At 39.9% G+C, this 23,423-nt stretch overlaps 4 pseudogenes across 1 annotated transcript in view; all 4 read right to left on the bottom strand.

The window, feature by feature from the left end:
- The window catches only part of LOC146479110 (uncharacterized), a 177,126-nt pseudogene that overhangs the window by 38,437 nt on the left and 115,266 nt on the right, over nt 1-23,423 (bottom strand). The window lies entirely within an intron of this gene.
- LOC146479119 (uncharacterized) lies at nt 4,273-5,898 on the bottom strand (annotated as a pseudogene).
- Nucleotides 8,229-9,318, bottom strand: LOC146479118 (uncharacterized; annotated as a pseudogene).
- Nucleotides 22,449-23,423, bottom strand: part of LOC146479117 (uncharacterized) — a 2,076-nt pseudogene continuing 1,101 nt past the window's right edge.

Below are 23,423 nucleotides of genomic sequence, written 5' to 3'. Positions count from 1 at the left end.
GCTGGGACTGCCGTCTCTTTGTTTCCTTTGTTTCCTGGCTGGATGGCGTGATGGACCTAGACGGGATACTGGCTGCATGCTTCATGTGTTCTGGCAATCATATGGTGCAAACTGACTTCTGAAATTTTGGTTGTGTCGCCATATAGTTGGGTTTTCTGGACTACTATCTCTCAGCAAATGCGTCTGAAAACTTTGGCCTTTTTGTAGTCAATTCCTGTTAATCTCTGCAGGTAAATTCCCGGATAAACCAACATGATGATTTGGCCCACTATCAGAGTATTTTCATAGGAATTGTGTCGCTTCTTTCAACAAAGAAACAGCTTTTTGGTGGTGAAAAAATGGTTGGTGCTCTTTTGTGTTGATCAGTCAACTATCAATTTGTCAACCTGTGCTTTTTCACCAATCGTTGAGCGAGGCTGTATTTATCTTTTGGTGGAAATAAAATATAAGTTACGATAATTAATTATATAATAATATAATGAGAAGATAAATGGCTGGGAAACCTAACAAAAACCATTAAGGCTTGTAAGCTTAGGTTCCCTCAAAAGAAAAGAAAGGATGAATACAAAAATATAAAGACAGTACAATAGTTAACAATGTTATTAGTTGTAATTTCATGACTAAATTTTGATTAGAGCCTTGATTTTATTTATATATTTTTTATTTAAACAATATTTTATTCAACATTTACTCTAAGAGCAAAAATGTCCTTGTTAAGAGAGCTAAGCTGTTTACATTAATTTAAAAAAAATCATGGTCAAAGAAGGAACAAACAAATCAGAACAAGAAACAGCTAAATGGCTAAAAATTAAACAACAACAACAACAAAAAACCAATATATCTAAATTACAGTTACGAAAAAGCTTTGATTGTGAGATAAAAGAATAAATAGAGTGAAACAAGTTTACATTAAGTTGAAAGTCAATACCAGGAACTCAATTAGAAACCAGTCAATTTTTCTTTTGTCAGATGCAACAGTATATCCCACAGAGCAGCAAAACTCAGAGCACAAGCAGATGAAACAGGGCAATTTCTCTCTTGATTTTATTAATGTGGTTTCACAAAGCAATTAAATTTGAGAAATGCAAGTCAAAGAATAAAAACCTTATCAGAAAACTATTGCACTTGAGAAAACAATTTGTTCTTATTTGATGTTTTTGACTTATTATTATTATAATTATTATTGTTATTATTATTATTATTATTATTATTATTATTATTATTATTATTATTATTATTATTATTATTATTATTTTGGAAAGTTTGGTCGATGTTGATGCCATATTTTGCATGCTTCATTTTCCTTTATGACTCGTACTTCTTTTGTATCAAAACCACATTCTCTTAGGCCCTGTTCAGACTAGGTGCCCATGCCAGAGCTCTGTGCCCGGGCACCAAAAAGGACGTTGTTCAGACTCCTTGGTGCCCAAGGAGCAATCGTGTTCTCCTTTGTCAGTTTAGCACCCGCCATTTTGTTTGCTGTATCGTAAGGAGGCATGAGGAAAAAATATGGGAACTGACAAAATTCTGTTCACACCAGTGCCCGTGCCTAGGAACCGTGCCCGAGTACTACCTTTGGAGGAAGTGTCCGTGTCCGTGCCCGGGCATGGTGCCCAGATTTTTACTTGGGCACCAACAAAATGTTCTGTTCAGACTAGTGCCCGAGAACAGGGAACGGGCACCTAGTCTGAACGGGGCCTTAGTTTTTTCACTGCTGTAAGAGGAGAGAGGTACTGATGATTGATGAGTGCTCTATAAATTGTTTTGCATTTGACCTCAGGATGATCCCTTTCACACAGGGCACATTTTCCGGGGGACGAGACTGAGTAAGTGATTTTGATCATGATCTGATATCTTTGCAGCTTTCACTGCTACTGCGCAGGGTCTCTATAAAAACTCTTTGTGGGACTGGCTGGCTGACATTGTAATGTTTACGTTTTGCAGTGTTTTGTCACGTGTCTGGGCTCGTTCGGCTAAACCCCTGATATCCTCAGACACCTGTTGCCTTTTTAAGTGTGGGGTGTAAGGCTTTTCTTACCTTGTCTACTTCTTTAGGGAAGTCATCTTCGACTACATATTTTACACCTTTTGCAAGGCTTTTGATATGGCTTTTAATGAAGTCTTTATCCTGAAAGATGGATACTTTTACAATGTTGGGCCTTGGGTGCACCTTCTTTTCCATATTACAGCATGCCTGCTTGTTATTTTACATTTCTGTTTTCAGGAATTTTCTCAGTTTTGCTTTGATGCCATTTCTGGTGCAAGATATAGGTAGAAAAGCCTGGAATGACCTCACTGTATAGAATAGATCACTTAAGCCATGTCTCTTAGATGTAAATCCCTGTGGTAGACAAGCTACTGATATTGCAGACCTTTCTTGAACAGTCCCTTTCGGAAGCCACAAAGGCCTTGAAGCTCCTGGCATTCAAGGATTTATTAAAAAAATTTGGAGATTCATCGTCAGCATCTTTGATCCCAAAGAACTTGATCTTGTTGCAATGATTGACACTGCACGAAAAATTGGATTTGCTCTTTTTTGATTGGTATCAAAGATGAGGTCAAATGTTATAACATTTTTGACAACCCATTTGATGCGCATCAAAATTACGTCACATATGTGACGCTTTTGCATATACCTTTGACTCGAATCAAAAGTGAGTTAATGTTTTAACAACTTTAACCCTACCTTTGACATGCGTCAAATTTAAATCAAACAACGTTGACTCTGCCTATGATGCGCATCAAAGGTGGATCAAATACAGCGTATGTGATATCTTTACAAATATCTTTGATTCGAATCAAATTTGACTCCACCTTTGACGCGCATGAATCAAATGCGGCCTTTGTCACCTGTGATTCGAATCAAAGGTGGCCTTTGACAGTCTTTGACCACACATTTGATGTGCACAAAGGCATTTTTTCGTGCAGTGTGAAGCACTCTTGCTGGAGAATTTGCTGCTCCGGTTCAAGCTCATCTACTCTAACAATCCCTGTCTGTAACAGGCAGTTTTTCGTGGCTGTTTTGACTCATGATTTCTAATATGTCGTCACTGCTTGTGAAAACTTGACGTTGCTTTATATCTTGTTTCGCATCTTTGAGTTGGCTTATCTTCGGACACAGATTTTTACCTTCAGGAATTAACGAGAGCATTTTGTTGAGTTTCTCTTGAACAAGAGAAACTAAAAAAACTGAACTTTGGCTGCCAGTCCCAACACACAGAAAGGCAGACGTAAAAAAGGCAGGCCAAGAAATACATGGAAGCAAACCATTGAGGAAGCCTGGGATAAGATAGGATCCTGCGGGCTGAAGCTTGGACTCTGGTGAAAAAAATCAGGCTAAATAGATGAACTGCATAGCTGCCTATGTGCTTGCAAAGAGGTGAGATGGGGTTATGATGATGATGATATGAAGGTCAGGTTTACTGTTGCAGATTGTGCAGCCATAGTTTGTGCGTGTATGCTCTTCAGTTGGCAACTTATGGTCTGGTTGAGAACCTTGTTGTCTAACAAGCTTGCTTCTGTAGCTTTCGAGGTGTAGATCCTTTTTCTTCACTTTCTCGTTGGCATTGGTGGCTTAAAAGGTATTCCCCCTGCTAAAAGGGGGAATTTTACACTAAGTAATTAGGAGCACCCAGAACCCAAACCACCATCTTTGGCTGCCTGTCCCAGCACCTCGAACAGGTTTTGTGGAACTCCAAATAGAAAGGTTCCTTAATAACAAACAAAACCAATGAGAGTACACAAGAACATGCTTCAAAAGAATAACATTTTGCAAACCATAAATAAACAGTGTATATTTAACACTTATGTGGAGCAGACAGGTTTTGCCCACTTGTGATAACAATAAGTAAGTAAATGTGTGGGAAAGAAAAAGCTTACATGTATTATAGTAAATGCATAATAGTCAAAGTAAAATAAAGACTGTTATAAAACACGACAAAACACCAGTCCAAAGAAAGCAACACACACATCTACTGAAACGTGTCTCTCGACACAAACAATAATAATCTCTTTGAGAGGGATCATATAACACACAGGCATCCCAATCTCTAACAAATACAACAGAAAAAGTAAAAATAGCACCTAATGATGACACAAAGGACACTGAGGTTGCTACTTATTGAATGCAGTAAAAACTATTGGACAAAGAGATTGAAAATTGCACAATAAAAGAAAGCATTATGGAGTCCTCAACTTATAAAAATAAAAGGTATTTAATAAAACAACTAACAGCAAATTTGTCTTAAGAACATCTCAAAAACGCCAATGTGCCTAGTGACCACCCAGATCTAGGTTGCCATCTGTGCTGCCTTTGATAGCTTCAGGACCAAGATGGTTTACATACAGATCCCATTCATTTCTTGATACTGCATCAAATCCAGGAATGCTATCGTTTGCATCAATGGTGCGGTCTGCAAAGACGAGATTTCTTGGATCAAGTAAACGTACCTGCCTTAGAAACTCTAAGGCTGGCTGAGCACCTGCCACCACATACTTTTGCAGTTTCTCATGGGCAGAAGTGAAGGCTGAATTAGCAAGAAGAACAAGTTCCTCCCTCTCCTCACAACTGAAGATGTTGCTCTGAAAACAAAAAGCAAGATCGTCTTCCGACAAGTGAGTGTTTTGCTCGAGATAGTACATGAGACTTTCCATCTTGTTGTGAACCTCCGTTATGTGTGGCACCTTCTGTTGAAAAAAGTCAATGTAAATTTTAAGGGTTGGTGACTTCTTTCAGAAATTCCAGTTGCGCACCAAGCTTCTTCATAAAGATCTCATCGCTGTACATTTCTTCCAGGTGAAGAAGGGAGTTGCATGCAACATTCCTGCCTTGATCAAGTTCCTCTTTTATAAAGTCATTAAAAAGTAGGTAGTGTTCTGCATGGTAAAGAACGGACTCGAATCATGCCCCCTAACTTTTTGTGTTTGGGTTTGGTGGCATTTTGACTCCCTCCTCACGGCCAAGAGCATTCCGCAAGAACGCAAGAAATCTGCTTTTTCTGCCGCTTGGAATAAAGAACAAATTTCTAAAACACTTCACAAATTCGTTGACCTCTTTAAAGCCTTTCTTGAAGTCAGAAGCAACCAGGTTAACCACATGACTATTACGGGTAATGTGCACACACAGAGGAAACAGACACGACAGTGTGTCACTGAATGCCTTCTTCATGTATCCAATGTTGTCGGAATTGAATACATGCACGTTATCAAACTCAATGTTTAAGTCATTCACCGTTTTTACGACCGCTTGAGATACCGTTTTGTTATTAGTTGCACTTAAGAAATGCGTATCTAATAAATAAGCCACAGTGTTCCCAGAAGGAGACAACTCATCAAAATCAAGAATGACAACCATTATGTCAAGTACGTACCTCCCCTCATCATCACTCAACTCATCCACCATCAGTGCTACAGGTTTGCCTTCGATCTTTTTTTTAGACTCGCTTTTTTCAACTTGATACACATCAAAAAGATAATAGTCCCGAAGTTGTGAAGCCTTAGGAATAGCTCCCCCATTTACCACCCGGGTGTCTAAAAATTGTCTCATGATGGGGCTATCGGACTTGTGAAGTGGTACATTTGCTGACGTGCAGGCTCGAATCCACTCCTTACACACTTTCACCTTCTCAGCTTGTGGCTCGTTTTGCACTGAAATGCCGTTTTCAGGGTTTGCTGCTTTCCATCACTGTTGCTGACTTTCTTCTTATGTGTCACAGATTCCAAGTGCTTATCGAGCACAGACTTCCTTGAGTGATCTAAAACAATATTACAAGTGGAACAGAAAAGGAGACCATTGTCCACGTGAAAAACCCCAGGATACTGCGCAGCACAATCTTTTGCTGAGTTGTTAACAGCTAAATGAGGATCCTTTTTAGGCTCACGAGCAACAAATTTATCCATACTCAACAGAAGGAGTGAAAGAGACTCTTGAAAATACACTTTACTAAACAGATCTACATGTTTTCAAAGGTCGTCTCCCACGTTCGACTTTCCTGCGCTCGTATCAAACGCAGTTTCTATCAGTTCCTGCTATTGGCTAAAATACAAACGCCATCTATCCAATAGAAATTAGCATTATAAAAAACTAGTTTCCAGGACACCCCAGAAAGTGCATGGAACGCCTGGGGGGGTAAAAAATGTGGTGTACAAACAAGCAACGAACAGAGTATTTTCTCGCTGAGTTGGGCAAAATATTTCTTCAAAATGATCAATCTCTTCACTAATTTTGCTTCTGAGGACGGTAAGCAAATCCACCTTTGCTTATATGGAGCAATTTTTTAGAATTGTGCGGAAAAATGCCCTCAAGATGCGGAGGATGTGGAAGTTGGTCAGTTATGCGGATCCGCACCACCGCATCCTGTCAGATGCCCTGCAATAACAAAAGTTCTGTCAAGCTTTTTGTGAAAAGAGGATCAACCACAGAATGTACTCAATGTATAAATTGATGACACTACCGAAGCAGGATTAAGGGAGTAATAAAGGAAAACAATGAATGTTTAATACATCATCAGCTTAAATATTATACCACTAACCTTTATGGTACATCCACCTTCAATGATGGGAACTGTATTCACACGTTTCACCAGGTTAAGTTCATGCCACCTCGTTCATAAGGATCGAGTACAAAAAACTGTACTTCACTTGAAGCTCAACCTTTCTTTCTGTGTCGGAGTTCACCTTGCCAGACACTGTGTTCATTAGCTCATCAAGAAAAGGGAAGTTCGTCTTCAATTCAAGCCAAACTTTGTTAAAATCAAAGTTTTTCATGCTATTGTAATCATTTCCATATAATACGGAACCTTGCGAACGCTTGCACAGCTTTCCACATGATGTTTTCAACTCCTCACTAATGGTTTTCTTTAACTCTTCAACAACATTTGGGCAGTGATCTTTCAAGATAGCTGCCAATACAGTTGCATCCTCGTGGCTGACGACTTTTACAATCATCTTTTGCTGTCTTTCAGTCAGTAACGACTGAGCTTCAAATAATGTACAGTCATTGTCACGGTCTCCTGTTGATCTAGGCCTTAAAACAGTTGCAGGTTGCTGAGTTGGACCTGAAGGCTGCTCTACAGACCTTGATGTCGTTCGCGTTGACGGCTGATCCACAGAAGTTATTGTGCAATCATGTCCGGTAGCATCTTGTGGTGTTGAGAAACACGACTGTTCTACAGACCTTGAGGTATTTTGCATTGGCTGATCCACGGGAGATGTTGAGCAGTTATCTACTGTTGATTGAGGCATTGAAATTGTCGTAGCTTGTGGAGTTGAGAAGGAAAGCGGCTTTCTTGTTGGTGTGATTGGCTTCGACGGCTCATTTACGTGCACAGAGCTTTCGGATGGCATACTCGTTGATAAACGCTTCGACGGGTGAAGCGAAGAAGGTGAAAGCTGAACGCATCGCTTTACAGCATATTCTGAGCTTTGATCCGACAGCTCCTTCTCCTTCTCTCTCTCTGAATAAACTGTTCCATCTTCTTTACGAATGAAACACAACCCCTACATAAGACCTTTGATCTTGTATCGTCTTCCGAAATTTTTATGCCACAGGTTTTTAGACTTTGGCTCCCAGATCTTTTGCTGAACCAGCTTTGCTAAATATTCGTAAATATTCGAATCACCACAGAGTCGGTAAGCTGGATTTCGAAGAGAAATCTTCGTCGGAGTGGACATACTTTCCGCCATTTTGATGTCGGCATAATGCATAAATTAAAAAACGAACAACCAATCAATATGAAGGATGAACTGGCCGATCCCAGGGCCTTTTCCCACCCCACCCCCAAGCTAGGGAAAAGGCCCTGGGAATGAGGTTGATAAACACTGCATGTCAAGGTGGCTCGATAGGCAGAAATTCATCATTTTACTGCATTTATTCTAATCCACAGGCATTCATTTAAGGTTTTTTTTTGTACAAACATGTACAGTATCCTTCAAAGTTTCTATTTGCCAAATCTTAAATGCATTCTTCACATTCCTAAGGAACCACACCCCACAAAGCTGACCACAGCCATGATGCGCGGGTTGAAAACTAGGCATACTGTAAAGATGATATGTGGTACATTCTGGAAATGTTACTTGAAAAATACTAATACCCACAGCTATGCAACTTGCAACTTTGAGCTCTTTACTGTGAATAGATCAACGTTTATCATGGCACAAATTAACTGCACAAAAATATGACTCAAGAATTGTGATGAGTCCTTGTAACTCTTCAATTGTTACTCTGAATTACACCAAAGTGGTTAGTTGCACAGCTCTTGCAATCCCAAAACCACACTGAAAATTTCAGATTGATATCTTAAATAAATTTGGAGCAATCACATTTCTTAGCTCTAAAAACTGTCAAAATACGGAATTTGAGAAAAATGGGTGTAAAGTGTAAGTTATAGAAAACAAAGTCTAAACAGTTCTTTTGTTCCCATCAGTAGCCTCCAGCTTCATGAGAGGGGCCTTCTCTTGCTTCTAAAGTCTCATTGAAGCCTTTCCAGTTACGGATTTGTTTACGCCTTTTTTTCACTTCCCCTCTTTTTTGGAATGGTGAATTCTGTTGTGGTCTAGTTTCTTGCACGCTTTCCTGCAGTGGCTGCTAGGGCCCATTCCTAGTTCTTCTACGATGGACACGAGTGTCCTTGACCCATCATTGAAATGGCCAACTGCCAAATAGGTCGCCAGTTCAACAGTTGGTGCACTTGCATGTTTTTCTTTCGTTGCACGCTGCCAAATGAGTGCTTTTGATTTTTGGGTGCCACCGTGCAAGCATCGGGAAAGTAGCGTTTCATCGCCAAGTGCCTCAAATGTTGGGAAGATTGCATTAGCAACAGCCCCTGGAATGGATGTGGCATGGGTATAGTCTGAAGTGCCATTGGCAATATTTTTCTGGAACCCACACCATGAGTTCTCACCAGGAGGACAAAGATCGTGATCTGGATCATCATCTGGTGATTTGGAATGACGCCATATGGCCATGACTGCAGTTTCCATACTGCCAATGTCATGACTGTTTTGTCTAATGGCCATCCCATAATAAACTTTAAGGTTATCAATCCTTTTATCCGTGAGCCTCCCTCTGCCACCAAGTCCCTTCCCGTCCTCTTAACAAGTTGTTCCTTGTCTTTTCTTCAAGTATCGAAGCCGTGAGCCCAGGCGTTTTTGGACATGGCCAACACATCCAAGTTTTTGAACTTCTGTGTCACCATAGACAGCCTCCTGGACCAGAAGATTGTGTGCTTTGCTGTCTCCATCTCCAAGAAATTCAACGTAATGGGCATCATGTTTTTCCACCGACCTCTGGAATATTGCAAGGATGCCTGCAGAATCCATATACCCAGATGAACCAGTGAAATTTGCTTGGCATTTATGTTGATGGCAGTTCCACCATTCCTCAAACGCTAACGAGCGAACGCAAAGATTTGAACGGCGATGCAGAGCACATGGAGTCTGACAAGACAAAAAGTTTCAAGTGTTTGCCAGCTTCCATCTGTAACATGAAAGCAGAATCAAATGATTCTTTAATACCGGGGTCCGTATGGTTGTGGTCACAAGGTTGCTTCAAGTGTGCTTTGCTTTCATTGGTAAGAGCATACACTAGACAGAGGTCGGCTACTTCTCTCCTAATGGGGGCACCCACTTCCAAAAACTAATTCTCAAGGTCACACTGACCCAGTAACTGCTGTCATATCTAAATGAGGAAGAATATAAGATAGAGCAAACATTTGTGAATAAATTAATCTGAACAACAAAATAGATCTAACTCTTCCCCACAACAACAGTGGTCCTCATTTTCTTTGTTACTTTTACTGTGATTTGTTGACTGATTTAACTGTCAGCGTCACTCTCATCTGTCCCATCCTCTTGCTCACTCTCGCATCCAGTATGACAGAACTGTAGAAACATTCTTCAACAATAGAGCGTTGTGATCACCATGAATCATTTGGACCTTCAGTAGATCTTCAAGTTCCTGTGTCCTTGCTTGTGGGTCAGTTCTACTGGATCGATTTTTATCTATACTTTAAACACCAGCTTCTGTTTCACTTTCTTTCATGTCTTGTCTACTAGGTAGCTTCCTTTTCTCTTTCACTGCTACAAACCTCGTTGAAACTTCCTGTATGATGCCAGAACCTTCATTCGAACTTGGAGGTGGTGCATTGATCGATAAGTGTAACAAGCCTGTCTGTGGGCCTAGTTTTAATGTGTTAAATTACACTGCCTCCTATCTCAGGCTAGGCCTGCTGACAGGTATGCTCTAAGCTAATTCTGCTAGGGAGACAAGGCTTAGAAACATGAAATTGTAGGACCTTGAACTTGTCAGCTTTAAAAGAAGCCATTCAGTTGGCTTGGTTTTAAGCATTGTGCTCACAGTTTTACAGTACTCTTGCTTTATCTCTTGAGTCATGAACTTGAAGTGGTCCCATTCTGGTTTTAACCTTTCAGTATCCAATGTAAAGCTGAAGTGGTCTGCCAGTTTGGAGGGCTTTTTCTCACCATATTTTTTGAACTCTGGTAAATTCCTTTTACGGATGGCTTTCTGGATTAAAGTAGAGAAAGCAGCTGAGTGGAATGTTGGGGAAACGACTAGAGATGTTCTTCTTTAGATTCTCTAAATAGGAAGTACAGAGATGCCTCAGGAACTGTGTAACTGCATCATTAAGTGAAAGCTCAATCATTCCAAACTTGCCATTCTCCTCCATATCCCGGCTTAACTGGGCAAGGATTTCATCTTTTTTGCTCTTAACTTTATCCAACTTTGCTATACATGCAGAAATTACAGAAGGAATTGCATCAAAACTAAGTTCCCCAAATTTTTGCTGATGAACGCCAGCGAAGGCAAAGCAGCATCCATGATGTAAATTGCACCGATAAATTGGTGATTCCGGGTCAGGGTTGACAGGCCACGTGCTGTTGAATCTGATTCTTTGAAGAAGTCAAACAGTAATATGTGCCACAAACTCGCTTCGTAGCTTCCACTGAAGCCTTGTGTGGAAGCCAACTGTTTGCTACTGCTTTCTTGGCTTTCTTTACTCTCTTCTTGGCCAGCGCCATTTCCTCAGTAGGAAGGATGGTAGAGCATCCAAACTAGTGATGGAAAGGTCTTAGCTACGACTCCTGATAGGAGCACTCGCAATTTCTATTTCAGAAATTGCCTGTGTAATTACTGAAAAATACATCATCCTCAGCGGAATATTGTTTCCCATGAGGCCTAAGTCAGTGTTGAATAATTGGGGTCATTGTGATCAGGTACTAATTTGTACCATTTTAGTTTAACATAGTGTCATGGGCCCTTTTCAAGTAGGTTCCAGTGCGGTAATGGAAATTCACTGCCTCGCTTGACTCTATGACTCTATGACTTGAGTTGTATGCTAATGAAGAAAAATGTAAACAATGACGTAAACAAAGATTCGCCTAAAGCCTTCAATTTGAACAAAACATATTGCTCTGTCTTCTTTTGTTCTGCTTATTTTTTTGTTATGCTTTTACTAACTTTATATTTCTCTCAAAACCTAAGCGTAAACCAGCAAAAAAAAAAATAAAAAAAAAAAACCAAAAGTAATGTTTTTTCATTAAATTGTCGGCAATAAATTCACACACTTTTCAGTAAACAAGCAATTTTGTCTACTGAAAACAAACTCTAATAATCACCATGAACATTACAAAATCTTGTAAAAAACAAAGGCAGAGTTATAAGCTCCTGACGAAAGGCGGAAAAAAAACCTCGCTCGTACCGACTTCGCACGTCAATCTTTTCACCCTCAAACCATCCAAATATTCGTTAAAAGTGTTTTCTACACAGAAATGTTGATTGACAGATACAAAAATACATTCCTTAATAACAACTTCATCTTCCTCTCAGACGCACAATTTACAAAAAAATGTGCTCAAAACCACAAAAAAAAAATATGCCCACAACAATACCCCCACCGAGCCCCCCTAACCACCCCCTCCCCCCCCAAAAAAAACAAATGAGCGCAATAACTGGGTTACCAAGGGAGCTGTAAAAAACTGTTCCCTTATATGAACTGATTTGAACTCTCACGTATTAAAATGTACAACCTTACCTTTAACAAAACGTATATTTACAAAAGCACCCCTGAACTCACTCAAGGGTGCTCTACAGGGCCTCGCTCATGACAATCAACATCGTCTTCCATATCACTGAAATGCGGAGAAAATTTATTTTAATAATGACATATGTTAAGTACAAACCCCCATACAAATAGATATGTACTCAAAACCTCTCGAAAACTTAAACTAATCCTTTGTATCATGGCACGTGAATTGTTTCAGGCCACGAACATTAGTAATTTATCGCCCAGCAAACGCTTGTTTGAAATCACCAGTTCGAATGATTTCATAAATCAATGCCTTCATATAAATAAATACATACCAAAAACCTTTTGTATAACGTAACGTAACCATTTGTATCATGGCAAGTTAACTCTCTCAGGAAGGTCCCCAATAAGTTTTTCAGGATCCGGGATTTGCCATTTTAAGGGTCGGGATTCGGGAATTTTGCGGAAAAGAACGACGATATTCGGGATTAGAATAAAGGACGAGACGCGAAATTTTACGATTTTAAAAAACGGGATGCGGCAAATGTTACTACAAAGAAACGAGATCCGGGAAGTCCAGTGTCGAAAATGTACAATGAAAATCTAGTTGTCACCATCCTGGACGAAAAAAGAAATTTACAGGTCCGATGTCTTTACAGATAAAATTTCTTTGTGCTCCCTGAGACCTTGTAGTTAACTTGAGCTGATCAGATCTAAACAAATGTTCTACAGGGCACAACGACAGAAAGGAACTAATTCAGACGGCTCCGAATGATAAGAAAACCTCCATTCAGTAAATTTGAGTAATTTCCCTCATGATCAAAATCAAAAGGTCAACAAAGAGATCTCACCACATCTTGATCAAAAAGAAAAATATCTCAGAAACGTACTCTGTATACTTAGGAAACCACTTAATTCAGAAGTTTAAGGTACATTAAGCAACCAGCGGGAGTAGTATTTGGCCTGACACCTTTTCAAATATCTGTTGCAGTCCTACGTTGTGATATGTGAGTAGCAATGTTTTTCCGGCAGACTTTGATGGCCAATATGCTTGACTGAAACGTATTCCAAGGATCAATGTGATGAGAAAGACGTGATTCGCGGGGAACTTTGGAAAAGAATTAAATGAATGATGTACTCGTTATGGTGGAAAAAATAAAAGAAATAATCTTACAGCTAATTTCTCGCGTGATCGAAAACCAGTACAGAGATCAGTGCTCAAATTTGCAGTTGGAATTTACATCCAACTAAAAATGCCTTTTTTCGTACAGGTAAGGAACTTGACAAACATTATGACCTGACCGGGATCGGAATTGGGCTCAAACAACGGTCGGGATTACGAGATGGAGGAAAAATTTTGTCCGGGATGACGGGATTAAAGAACCCTATTAGGGACCCTCTCTCACTGCACATGGAATTGTATTTTATCGCCTATCTACAATCTTCGACAAATTAAAATGAATATTTAAACCCCTCCCCCCCCCCCCAAATTCAATGATGAATTTATACGCAAAGCAAAACGCGCCATTTCTTGGACAGATTAAAATGAAAAATTAACCCCCCCCCCTCCCCCTAAATTCAATTAAGAATTTACGCGCAAAGCAAAACGCACCATTTGTCCATTATTAAAATGGGGGGAAGGGGTCATATTAATTTTTCATCTGATCTGTCCAAGATTGTCGCTTTTTATTACTATATATACTTTAAGGTCATTCGATTTTGGGAAGCCAGCGATGCTGGAAATTATCACTTTTAAAAGATCGTAGGCTTACGCACCACGCAGTCAAATATGGCATAAGTATAAGCTGAAAACGAAACGACATTCAAGAAATGTAGTATATACTCACCAACCAACTTCTTGAACTGGATATCTATCCAACAATCGCCTCACGACATATAGAAAAACGCACCCAAATAGGATTATCATCTGAAAATAATCCACAATTCCCCGCGTACTAAACAAACCAAAATTAAGTTCTCTAAATAAATTTTCACCGAAATCATGTACTCCTGCAAAATTCTTTACAGATTTTCGACATACAATTTGCTTTTTCTGCTACAAACAACCTTAAATACATACATACCTTCTCCTCCAAAACACACTTCAAACCATCTTTCGCTGAACAAACATATATTCTTTTGCGCATGTTTGCTAATGGATGTATTGTGAGACCTTTGATTGGCAGTTCACGCGATGAAAAACAACCTTTTCCGTTCTGACTCGCACATATTCTGGACCTGATGAATGCATTCACATTATAATAGTATTCAAGAAAAACAAGTTCCAAACTCATCTAACAAACTCGATGAGCTGTGCAGTACCACAGAATTCTCAACTCAGACGCCCAGCTATTTGGTAACAGCATCATTCCATCAAACCTGAAACAAATATTTATCGCTCATCATTTACCTGTGAAGTATTTAACTCTGTGTTCTGCTTTGAAACTACATTCCGCTTGAATTTTGCAATTCCTTCTCTACGTATAAATCTACTGTTTCATAGCAAACTACAAGTAAAGCACGAATTGCTGAACATATCATGTTTGCGCAACCTTCTCCTGATCGATCCAGATGTCATTACCAAACAGCTTTCTATTTTTAAAAGGTATGTGAAATTTACTTATTGCAACATGTTATTTTATAATTCAAAATCTCTCGCTTTTATAGTAACACTATCATTTTAACAGCGTACAAAATGAACACACTTTCCTGCGCTAAATTCAAGACCATCATTCAACGATGTAAATTTCAAAACGTTTAAACCGAATGAAAAAGCTTCGAACACATTTCCTGAACAGAAATCTTTCCTGCAAATCTCGATTCTCATTTCTCTATAAATTAAATTCTTTACATTTATTTCCCTGCAACAATTATGTTTTTAGCACCATCCTAGCAAAAGATATTATTTTTTAAAAAACCACGTAGGATATCTCATGGTACGATATCTTATCCCATCCGTGTACGAGCACAACAAACAATTCTTCTATACATAGTGCTTCAAACTGATTCACGCACACTCGAATGTACTTCTTCCAACATATTATTTTGTAATTCAAAATCTTTAGCTTCTATATTAGCAAGATCATTTTGGCAACGCACATAATAAACCCACTTTTATACTGCCCTAAATTCAAGACCCTAATTCAACCCTGTAGATTACAAAACGTTTAACCAGATGAACAAACTTCAAACAAATTTCCGAACAGAAATCTTTCTCGCAAATCTTGATTCTCATTTCTCACTAAATGAAATTCTCTACCTTTATTATACTGCTACAATTATAATTTTAGGACCATCCTAACAACAAATATTATTTTTTAAGATATAACGTACGATATCTAATGTTATTCCTATCTGTACGCACGCAACAAAGAATTATGTACATAGTGCTTCAAACTAATTCACCTTTCACTCGAATTTACTGTAATAATCTTTGATAAATGGTACAAATAAAATTTTTTAAGATTATTTTCTTATTTTCATGTAACGAAAGATATAATTTTTCAAAGCAAACTTCTATATTTTCACAAGACTTACTGAAATACAAAATATAAATGCCTTTATCTAAAACACTTCTCTATTTTCCAATCTACTGGTACTACAAGAAACTGTAACAACAAGGACATATTTAACGATATTTTCCTTTGTAAAACATACTACAACACGCTAACTGTTATACTCTCTCATTATGAGGTACAATGAACAAACTTTCTTGTTTACAACAATGTAGAAAATATGAATTCTGCATATTAACGCAATTGCTTTGCTCCTACAAAGCTTAAACTAGTTAAAGATGAAAACAACTTGCATTATAACAATTCAACTTTACAGAAACGATACATGTTTACGCAACAATACTACGATGAACACCACGCACATAACCAAATGCGAACTGGTTTAATGTCCTTGACATTTTGGAATACATTAAACAAATTACCATTCACCCTATATCTATTGCCTTGTATATCAACTCCATTCAACCTAACTGCAATTACAGAGACTTTTTCAACTAAGTAATGTGACATATAGCACTTGTTCGAAAAATAATTTTTTTCAAATCTTAAAATGAAGCAATTTACCGAATCTAACCGGGAAACGTTGGCCAGTTCTTCCTCTTACGTAATTTCCGGTTTTCGCGCTCACCGCACGCTAATCCGTTCCTTTTACATTGCGTTACAATTGCGTTACACAAAATATTTACCGCTGGCTAAATTACTGTGGGCTCGGAAATTTTCTTGTCCCGATAACACTAAGGCCCCGTTTATATGAAGAAAAGTTGTCCCGAATAGAAGGGTCACCCGCCTACCCGAACTACCCTAAACGAGCAAACTTTTCCTACATTTCCTTACAAAACTTGGCGAACCGTTTACATGAGAAACAAAAAGTTGGCGCGGCTAAGAAGGTAACCCGCCTAGCCGCCATATAAATATAAACGCTTTGCCTTGCGTAACAGGGTCAACTCAATAAAGGCATGACAATCAGAGCATGCGCGAACTCTGTTGTAATTAAAAAATAAAAATGGCAGCAAGACCGAAATCCAGCTCATCTGGCTCGGTAAAGAAGTGATCTTGGAGCCCTACTACGGTTGAGTCGATTATCCACAGTTTGAAGAAATATAAAAGCATGTACGAGTTCAATGCCACCGACTTTAATGCCGACAAAGTCAGATTATATCAAAAGGTATATAAATCATTTGGCGTTTAATGTTATCAAGTCATGCCACAACAAACGCTTCGTTTAACTTTAGAGGTCATGTATTTCACCTTTGTGTGATTACAAACTTAACGACAGGCGAAATTCAACGCCAAAAGAACTTGAAATGTCACGCGGTTAGATTCAGTCAACCACGACTTGTGTAGCATTCGCAAACCCATTTTGCCCAGCAAGTTTTAACTTCAGAATTGTTTAACTTGGTTTCAAAAACCATACGAACCAGAATTTCTTGTGTATAAAAAGCCAACGTTTGTAAACCGAAGAAAAACAACCAATTTCAATTGCAGACTGCGAGACGTTTTTTTTTCGCATGTTTTCATGATATCTCTAGACAGTCACCTCTTGGCTTGGGCAAAGGAGTCAACTTTTTCCTCATTTCAATGCTCTCTAAAATTCACTCGGCTAGGAGGGTGACCCTCTTGCCAAGGACAACTTTTCACTATATAAACGGATCCCAAAAAATCCTTTGTTCTTCTCGACACTTCGTGCCTCACTCGGAAACATTCGCTTTCCGAAATATAATTGCGCCCGCGAGCTGTTGTTTGCGGTTTAGGGTTAGGGTTAGGTTAGTCGCAATGGAATTCCGGCAATTTCCCGTCAAACCCTGAGTAGTGTAACACAAAGGAAACAACGGAACGCGATTTTCGTGACTCAAACTATTCACAAATCGGTACATTAATTTATTCATTAAACTCTCCCCTCTCCTACTTGGGATGTATTGCTCTGATTGTCTTCAACAACAACAGGCCAATCAACATCCATTCTTGTCGTTTATATTGCGAGGGAAGGGACCCACTCACCCCTACTTGTGTGACGTCAAAGCATCATTTAATTAACACTGGATTAAACTTGTGTCGCCATATTGTTAACATGTTCTGGACTCAAGTGTGCCGTTTTCAAACGGAAATGTCCCCATTTTGAAGCGGTAAATCGAAAGAATAACTTCTAAGAAGCACTCGACATCTAAAACGATGGAAATTGGAGAGTTCCTGGCGAAGGAATCGTGCTTTGTTTGACAGTCTTAGACCACGATTCCAGACAGAAAAGAGGTCATTGAGAAGCTTACGTTATCGCAATGGAATTCCCGCAATTTCCCTTGAAACCCTGAGTGGCGTAACACGAGGGAAACAACGTAACGCGATCTTCGTGACTCAAACTATTCCATTAGCAAAGATTGTTTTATAAATCTGCGAAACATACAGTTGGAATAAATGAATCAGCCCCAGCATCACGCGTAATGCCAGTATAGCAGGCCTAAGTCAGTGTTGAATGATTGGGGTCATTGTGATCAGGTACTAATTTGTACCATTTCAGTTTAACATAGTGTCATGGGCCCTTTTCAAGCATTTAAAAAGGTTCAGTATTCTGCTAAGCGATATTTGACTTAGGAGCCAACTCATCAAAACTCGGGCTCTAATGTATGGATTTCATAAAAGGTACATATAAAATAAAATATAAGAAAACTGTGAATTAAACAAATGCAACAAATTGGTGGCAGTTTTAAAGATAAGATTGAATCACCTGGCTTCTTAAGTTGCCCTTTTCAACAGTTTCTGTGATGTCTTTCATGAACTGGTCCAGTTTACAGATGCTATTTTTGTTGTGTGACCATACTGTGAAAAAACATATGGAAGTGGTTTATTTTCTAAGTTGTCGTCCAGATCCTCTCTGGAAATAACTTCTTCATTTCCCACAAGGTCAATTATCTACAATAAAAGAGGTGCAGTGTTAGTGGAATGAAACAAGTTTTAAGGAAATTAAGTCATGAAAAGCAGAATAATGACAATTAAAATAATTTTATGATGAAAGGTAAATTTATCCTCAAGTTTATCTAACCATTATCTCTGTGGCCAATGGAGGCAAATTTCCTACCCACCCCTGACCACCCTGTTTAGTCGGGCCAACTCTGATCTCAACCCTTATGGGCTTTAGGAACCCTTTGGCCAGTGGACTGCTCAAGGAGATGTCGACCCCCAACACCTTTTTGGGATGGCCCCCCGGAGTGTAAAGAATGTTTGTCTTGTGAAAGAGCGCAGCTTTCCCGTTGGGGAGTGCACAAGGATTGTCAGGCATATATAGCCACATAGGGGAGACCAGTGGACCCAATATCCCTCAATGTTTAGCGTACCCCTGCGCTTAGCCGCGGTGACTTCTGGAGGAAGGGAGACCACACTATGTGCTTTCGTTTGCAAAAGAACTTTAATCAGCTATTCCTAAGACTTACTGAAAATCCAAAAAATCTGTCAATATAGACCTCTAGTAGAAAACCTACTGGGAAACTAAACCTCTAAGTGAAAAGCTCAACTGTAAGTGAGAAACGTGTGGAAAACCTAGGTGCACAGCCCTAAAACAGACTATGTGAAATGTTCAAAGGTTTGAGTGGAGCATGTTACTTCCGGGAGGACTTTCCCAACTGTTTGTATAGCTTGTCTTCATCATCCGCCAAATCCGCCAGATATGCTGGCCCTTTTTTTTTTCTTCTTGTCTTTCTTCTTCTTGGCAGGTGAAGGACTGGCCAGCGGCTCCTCTGCAGGGCTTGCTTCGTGGCGTCGCTTGTTGTGTTTTTGCTTTTAAACCTTGGTAGGTGGAGGCTGCTCATCCTCATCCGCACTGTCTGGAATGTCTTTGTCCTCGTTCTGCTCATCCTGGACATGTGTTGGCATGGACATCCAGTAAGCCCGACCTATTGCATCATTGTCTACGACTTGGGGTCGGCCTTGAAGTTTTCCATCAGGATTGTGAAGTAAGCAATTTATGACTACGATGGCCATCATCAGTATGGGCGCCATTGCGTTGATAGCATCGACAAAGAGATCTTTAATTTCTAGCCTGTCATTTATTGCTTTCAATATGTCCAGCATGTCATCTGCGTCGGGGGCTCGTTGACTAGTCTGTCCTTGTTATCAGGGCGGCGGAGGGAGTCTGTTTTGGGATCAACGAAGTTCTGGATGTCTTCGATGAACTTGTCAGTGAAAACAGTTCCCTTATACCGGCGAATGTTGTCCAGGTTATCTTAAAGGGTGCTGGCCATTTTGCTGATGGCTTTGTTGGGGAGAGACAACCATTTGCAGTTCCAGTCCTCTAATCTACACAGAATCTTTTCGTCCGACAAATTTCGTAGTGCCTCTCCTTAATTTAGCAGAAAATTTCTTGCAAAGTGTTAATTGTATTTAGGCTTCGGTGTCCCACTGTTGCTAGACGATTGACACATTTCTGCAAAAAAAGAAAACATTAGTTGTCGAGATTGGTGGTAGGGAACACAGTACTGTCGGGCGGGTTGGTCTCTAGCGATATCGTCAAGGTTTCTTGCAGGAGGTAGCGTGACTTTGAAAAGTAACTGGTGTGTGATGTCGTTTAAAAAGGGGGGAGGATTGTTGGGAGTGCAGTGCCTTTGGCTTCACCCGTGCAGCCCACATCGCTTTATAGCCGTCCGAGGCCTGTATGGTATGGGTTACTAGAAACTCACCACGACGAGGTAGCACTTCGAGAGAGTCTTAAGAGTGTTTTGTGTTGTTAGTCGGTTGCATTTCCAAAGAGAAAGATAGGTATCAGAATTAGCTCTCTAACGACACTCCCCAAGAGTTGGTTACCTCAGCTCGTGCTCTCCGACACAAGTGTGTCCCTCTGATCCGTGCTTAAGAAATGGTCCTGCTATGGAGAAGAATAAAAGAATGAGGTCATTGAGAATGAGCTAGAGCGATGAGCAAGATTAGGTCTACAGAGGAAAGTACCCCATTCCAGCAGGGCCAATAGGGCTATCCAGCCAAAGCACAAGATGTTTTATGTTCTGGCCCTGGGCCTTCGTAATGGTTTGCGCATATGCAGGTGTGAATGAGTAATATGTGACAGGAACATCGTCTACTATTATGGTGACTGGATTAATGAAGACATCCGGCCTTTCCGGTAAACGCAGGATGATCGTTCTGTTTTGCGCTGATAGAATGGTGGCTTTCTGGCCATTGACCTACACACGATTGTTTATCCCTGTTTTCAGAAAAGATGACTAGCATATTTCGGTGAGGAAAGATGTGGTCGCACTCTGCCACTGATGCGCATTTGAACTTGGACAAGGGACGTACACGTGAGAACAGATGGTCTACCACTGTGTTGTTTACATGTTGTGCTCCACGTCTCAAGACCCTCATTACGGTGGCGTCCGCAAGGATGGTTTAAGCGTACCAGGTTTGGTCATCGGTGAGCGGAGCAGAGCACAGAGCACGATGCCTTCGTGCATCCAGACTACCTGCTGTTGAGTTGGCTGGGTGAGCCGAATGTAGTCAAGAAACGTGGGATAGTCTGGATCAGTGATATGAAATTGCTGATAGAGTGTATGATGTACCGCATTTACTGCATTAACGTGTAATCGTTGATGATGGAGGTTGTGGGGTTGTTGCTGACATGTGTAGCCTGCGAAGATGATGACCACTCTGACATTCAGTCGATTGAAGGTGGCCGCCATCATGTCGTACCCTGGAGGTGCCTAGTAAAGAAATCTACGTGACACTCCAAGTTTCTTTCTGACAGCCCTTCATTCATCTTGATTACTGAGGGAATGCAGTGGTTGTTTGCAGCATTATTGACCCTCCTTCGTTTGTCAAAAAAATCTGACGAGATTTCCTTGGTTACAATCTTCTCATAGAAGATTGGTGTTGATCTCTCAAAGACCCTGTGAAATACAACAGGGAATTAATTTACATGTAGTACTACCACAGAAAATATAACTTGGGTGCTTTTTTTTTCCTCAAGACACCCAATATGTTGTTTATTATTTTGCTTAAATTCATATTGAAATCCACTAGTACTCAAAATAGTCCCGGGCTGCAGTAAAAAAAAAACTTTTCCAAAATGTCTGGCTGTATCAATATTGAGGTTCCAAAATTAAGTTTTAGAAAATCACATACAAAATTTAGTTGATTATATGTAACCTAAACAAATTTAAAAAAAAAATAGATAAGCCACCATTATCTATTTAATACCTCATGTCATCATCCAGTGAGATATTCACTGTGATCAGGAAGGTGGTCAATGGAACTTTGTTACTACTTGACTTGGTCTGCTTTCTACCTCCCTGGAATGTCGACACCAAAACCTTTTTGAGGGTTTTGGCATGTGTGGGGTCATCCCAATAAACAGGGAGAGTACTCCTTATTAACTCAGTGGAGACACTCCCCTGAAGACTGCGACAAGAAAACCCCTGCAAGAAGGTTTTGTTTAATCTTAAGGCATGTGTCATTATTCAAAGACAATAATAGTATGGAGTTCAAATTAGTTGATACAACAAAAAGTCCGCTTGCCTTAGCTTTGTATTGTAGGGAACCTGTGTAAAAGGGTTCCTATATAATTTATGAGCACAAAACGTTACTCACAGGATGACACATTGATCCCACATTGACGGAAATTCTTTACTATCTGTGAAGTTGTTCCCAACAATGTTTGCGACAAAGTCTATAGTAAAACAACCTTTAGTGAACCATAACGAAGCGACGTTAAAGAAGCGTTACTAGTGAAGCGATTGTACCGTTGTACCTAGTTGTTACTTTCGAATCAGCGAACGTTAACTTTCGTTTCTATAGTTCGTAATACTAGTTTCTAGTAATTCTTGTACTTGCTACCTTAATAACATCGCATTAAGTCAGTCCTACGCATGTTTTCTGAAGTTAGCAATAGCTTCGTACTTACTCTAACTATAGTTTATATTTCGTTATTTTTTAGTTTTTGAAACCACTTCGCCTTAATATGTGCCCACGTACGGCTGATTACTTTTAGAAGGTAGTAGTTATAGTATGCATCATCAGCCACTGCAATGGCCACAATGCTTCCTGCCTCCACCAAATCAATTATGCCATTCACCTGGTCAGCATCAGCGGCATCTTGGTTCTGCCTTGTCATAGCAACCTGGCCATCGGGAGTTATCTCTCTTACCACTTGTCGACATATGTAGAGTTTACACAGGCTTCGCTGTACGCAGCTGTGGAGTCTCGTGAAAACTTTGCACTGTGTTAGTGTTGTTTGGATTAAGTGGATCTTTCTTATCCCTTTGATAGCTTGAAAGGAACGCCCCTGTCTTTTCCTCGGAATTGAACCTTCCCCATCTGTTGGGATGTAAATGTAGACACGTTTCTTTAGGGTAATTTCTCCAGAGCTTGATGTGGGCGGCTGGAAATTCTCAGAGAAACAGTTGTACAAATCTTTGGCACTACCAATTGTAACCTTTCTCTGAAGTACAGCAAGAGTGGCTTACTGCTTTACATTAGCACTGGCTGCATCTTGCTCTCCCTTAGCATGGGATGTTTCAAAAAAGTGGCGGTCAATCTGGCATTCGAAATTTGGCGAGACAGCAAAAAAGGTCACCAAAGGTGTGCTTAGACTTGCACTGTCCAGCACAGCCATCATTTCATGGATTTTCTCCACCATTAAATGCTTTTCCTCTCTGAAGTAGTGTAGAATGAGATCTTGTACATAGCGAACAAAATGGTAGTCTTGTGTATTGTCATCTGATAAAGCAAAAATGTGTTCTTTGATGATGGAGGGGTTTTTCTCGGAACTTTCCTTTGCATTGGTTTGGAGATTTGCAGGACAGTAGAGAATGGTAACATGAATAGAAACTTTGTTGGGGTAGAAGTACTGTGAACGGCATATATAGTTTTCAGAAAAGTCGTGAACGCA

Source organism: Pavona decussata, unplaced genomic scaffold (genome assembly GCF_977016875.1).
Source record: "Pavona decussata unplaced genomic scaffold, jaPavDecu1.1 SCAFFOLD_61, whole genome shotgun sequence".
NCBI lineage: Eukaryota > Metazoa > Cnidaria > Anthozoa > Scleractinia > Agariciidae > Pavona > Pavona decussata.
This window is presented reverse-complemented; position numbering and strand designations above follow the sequence as displayed.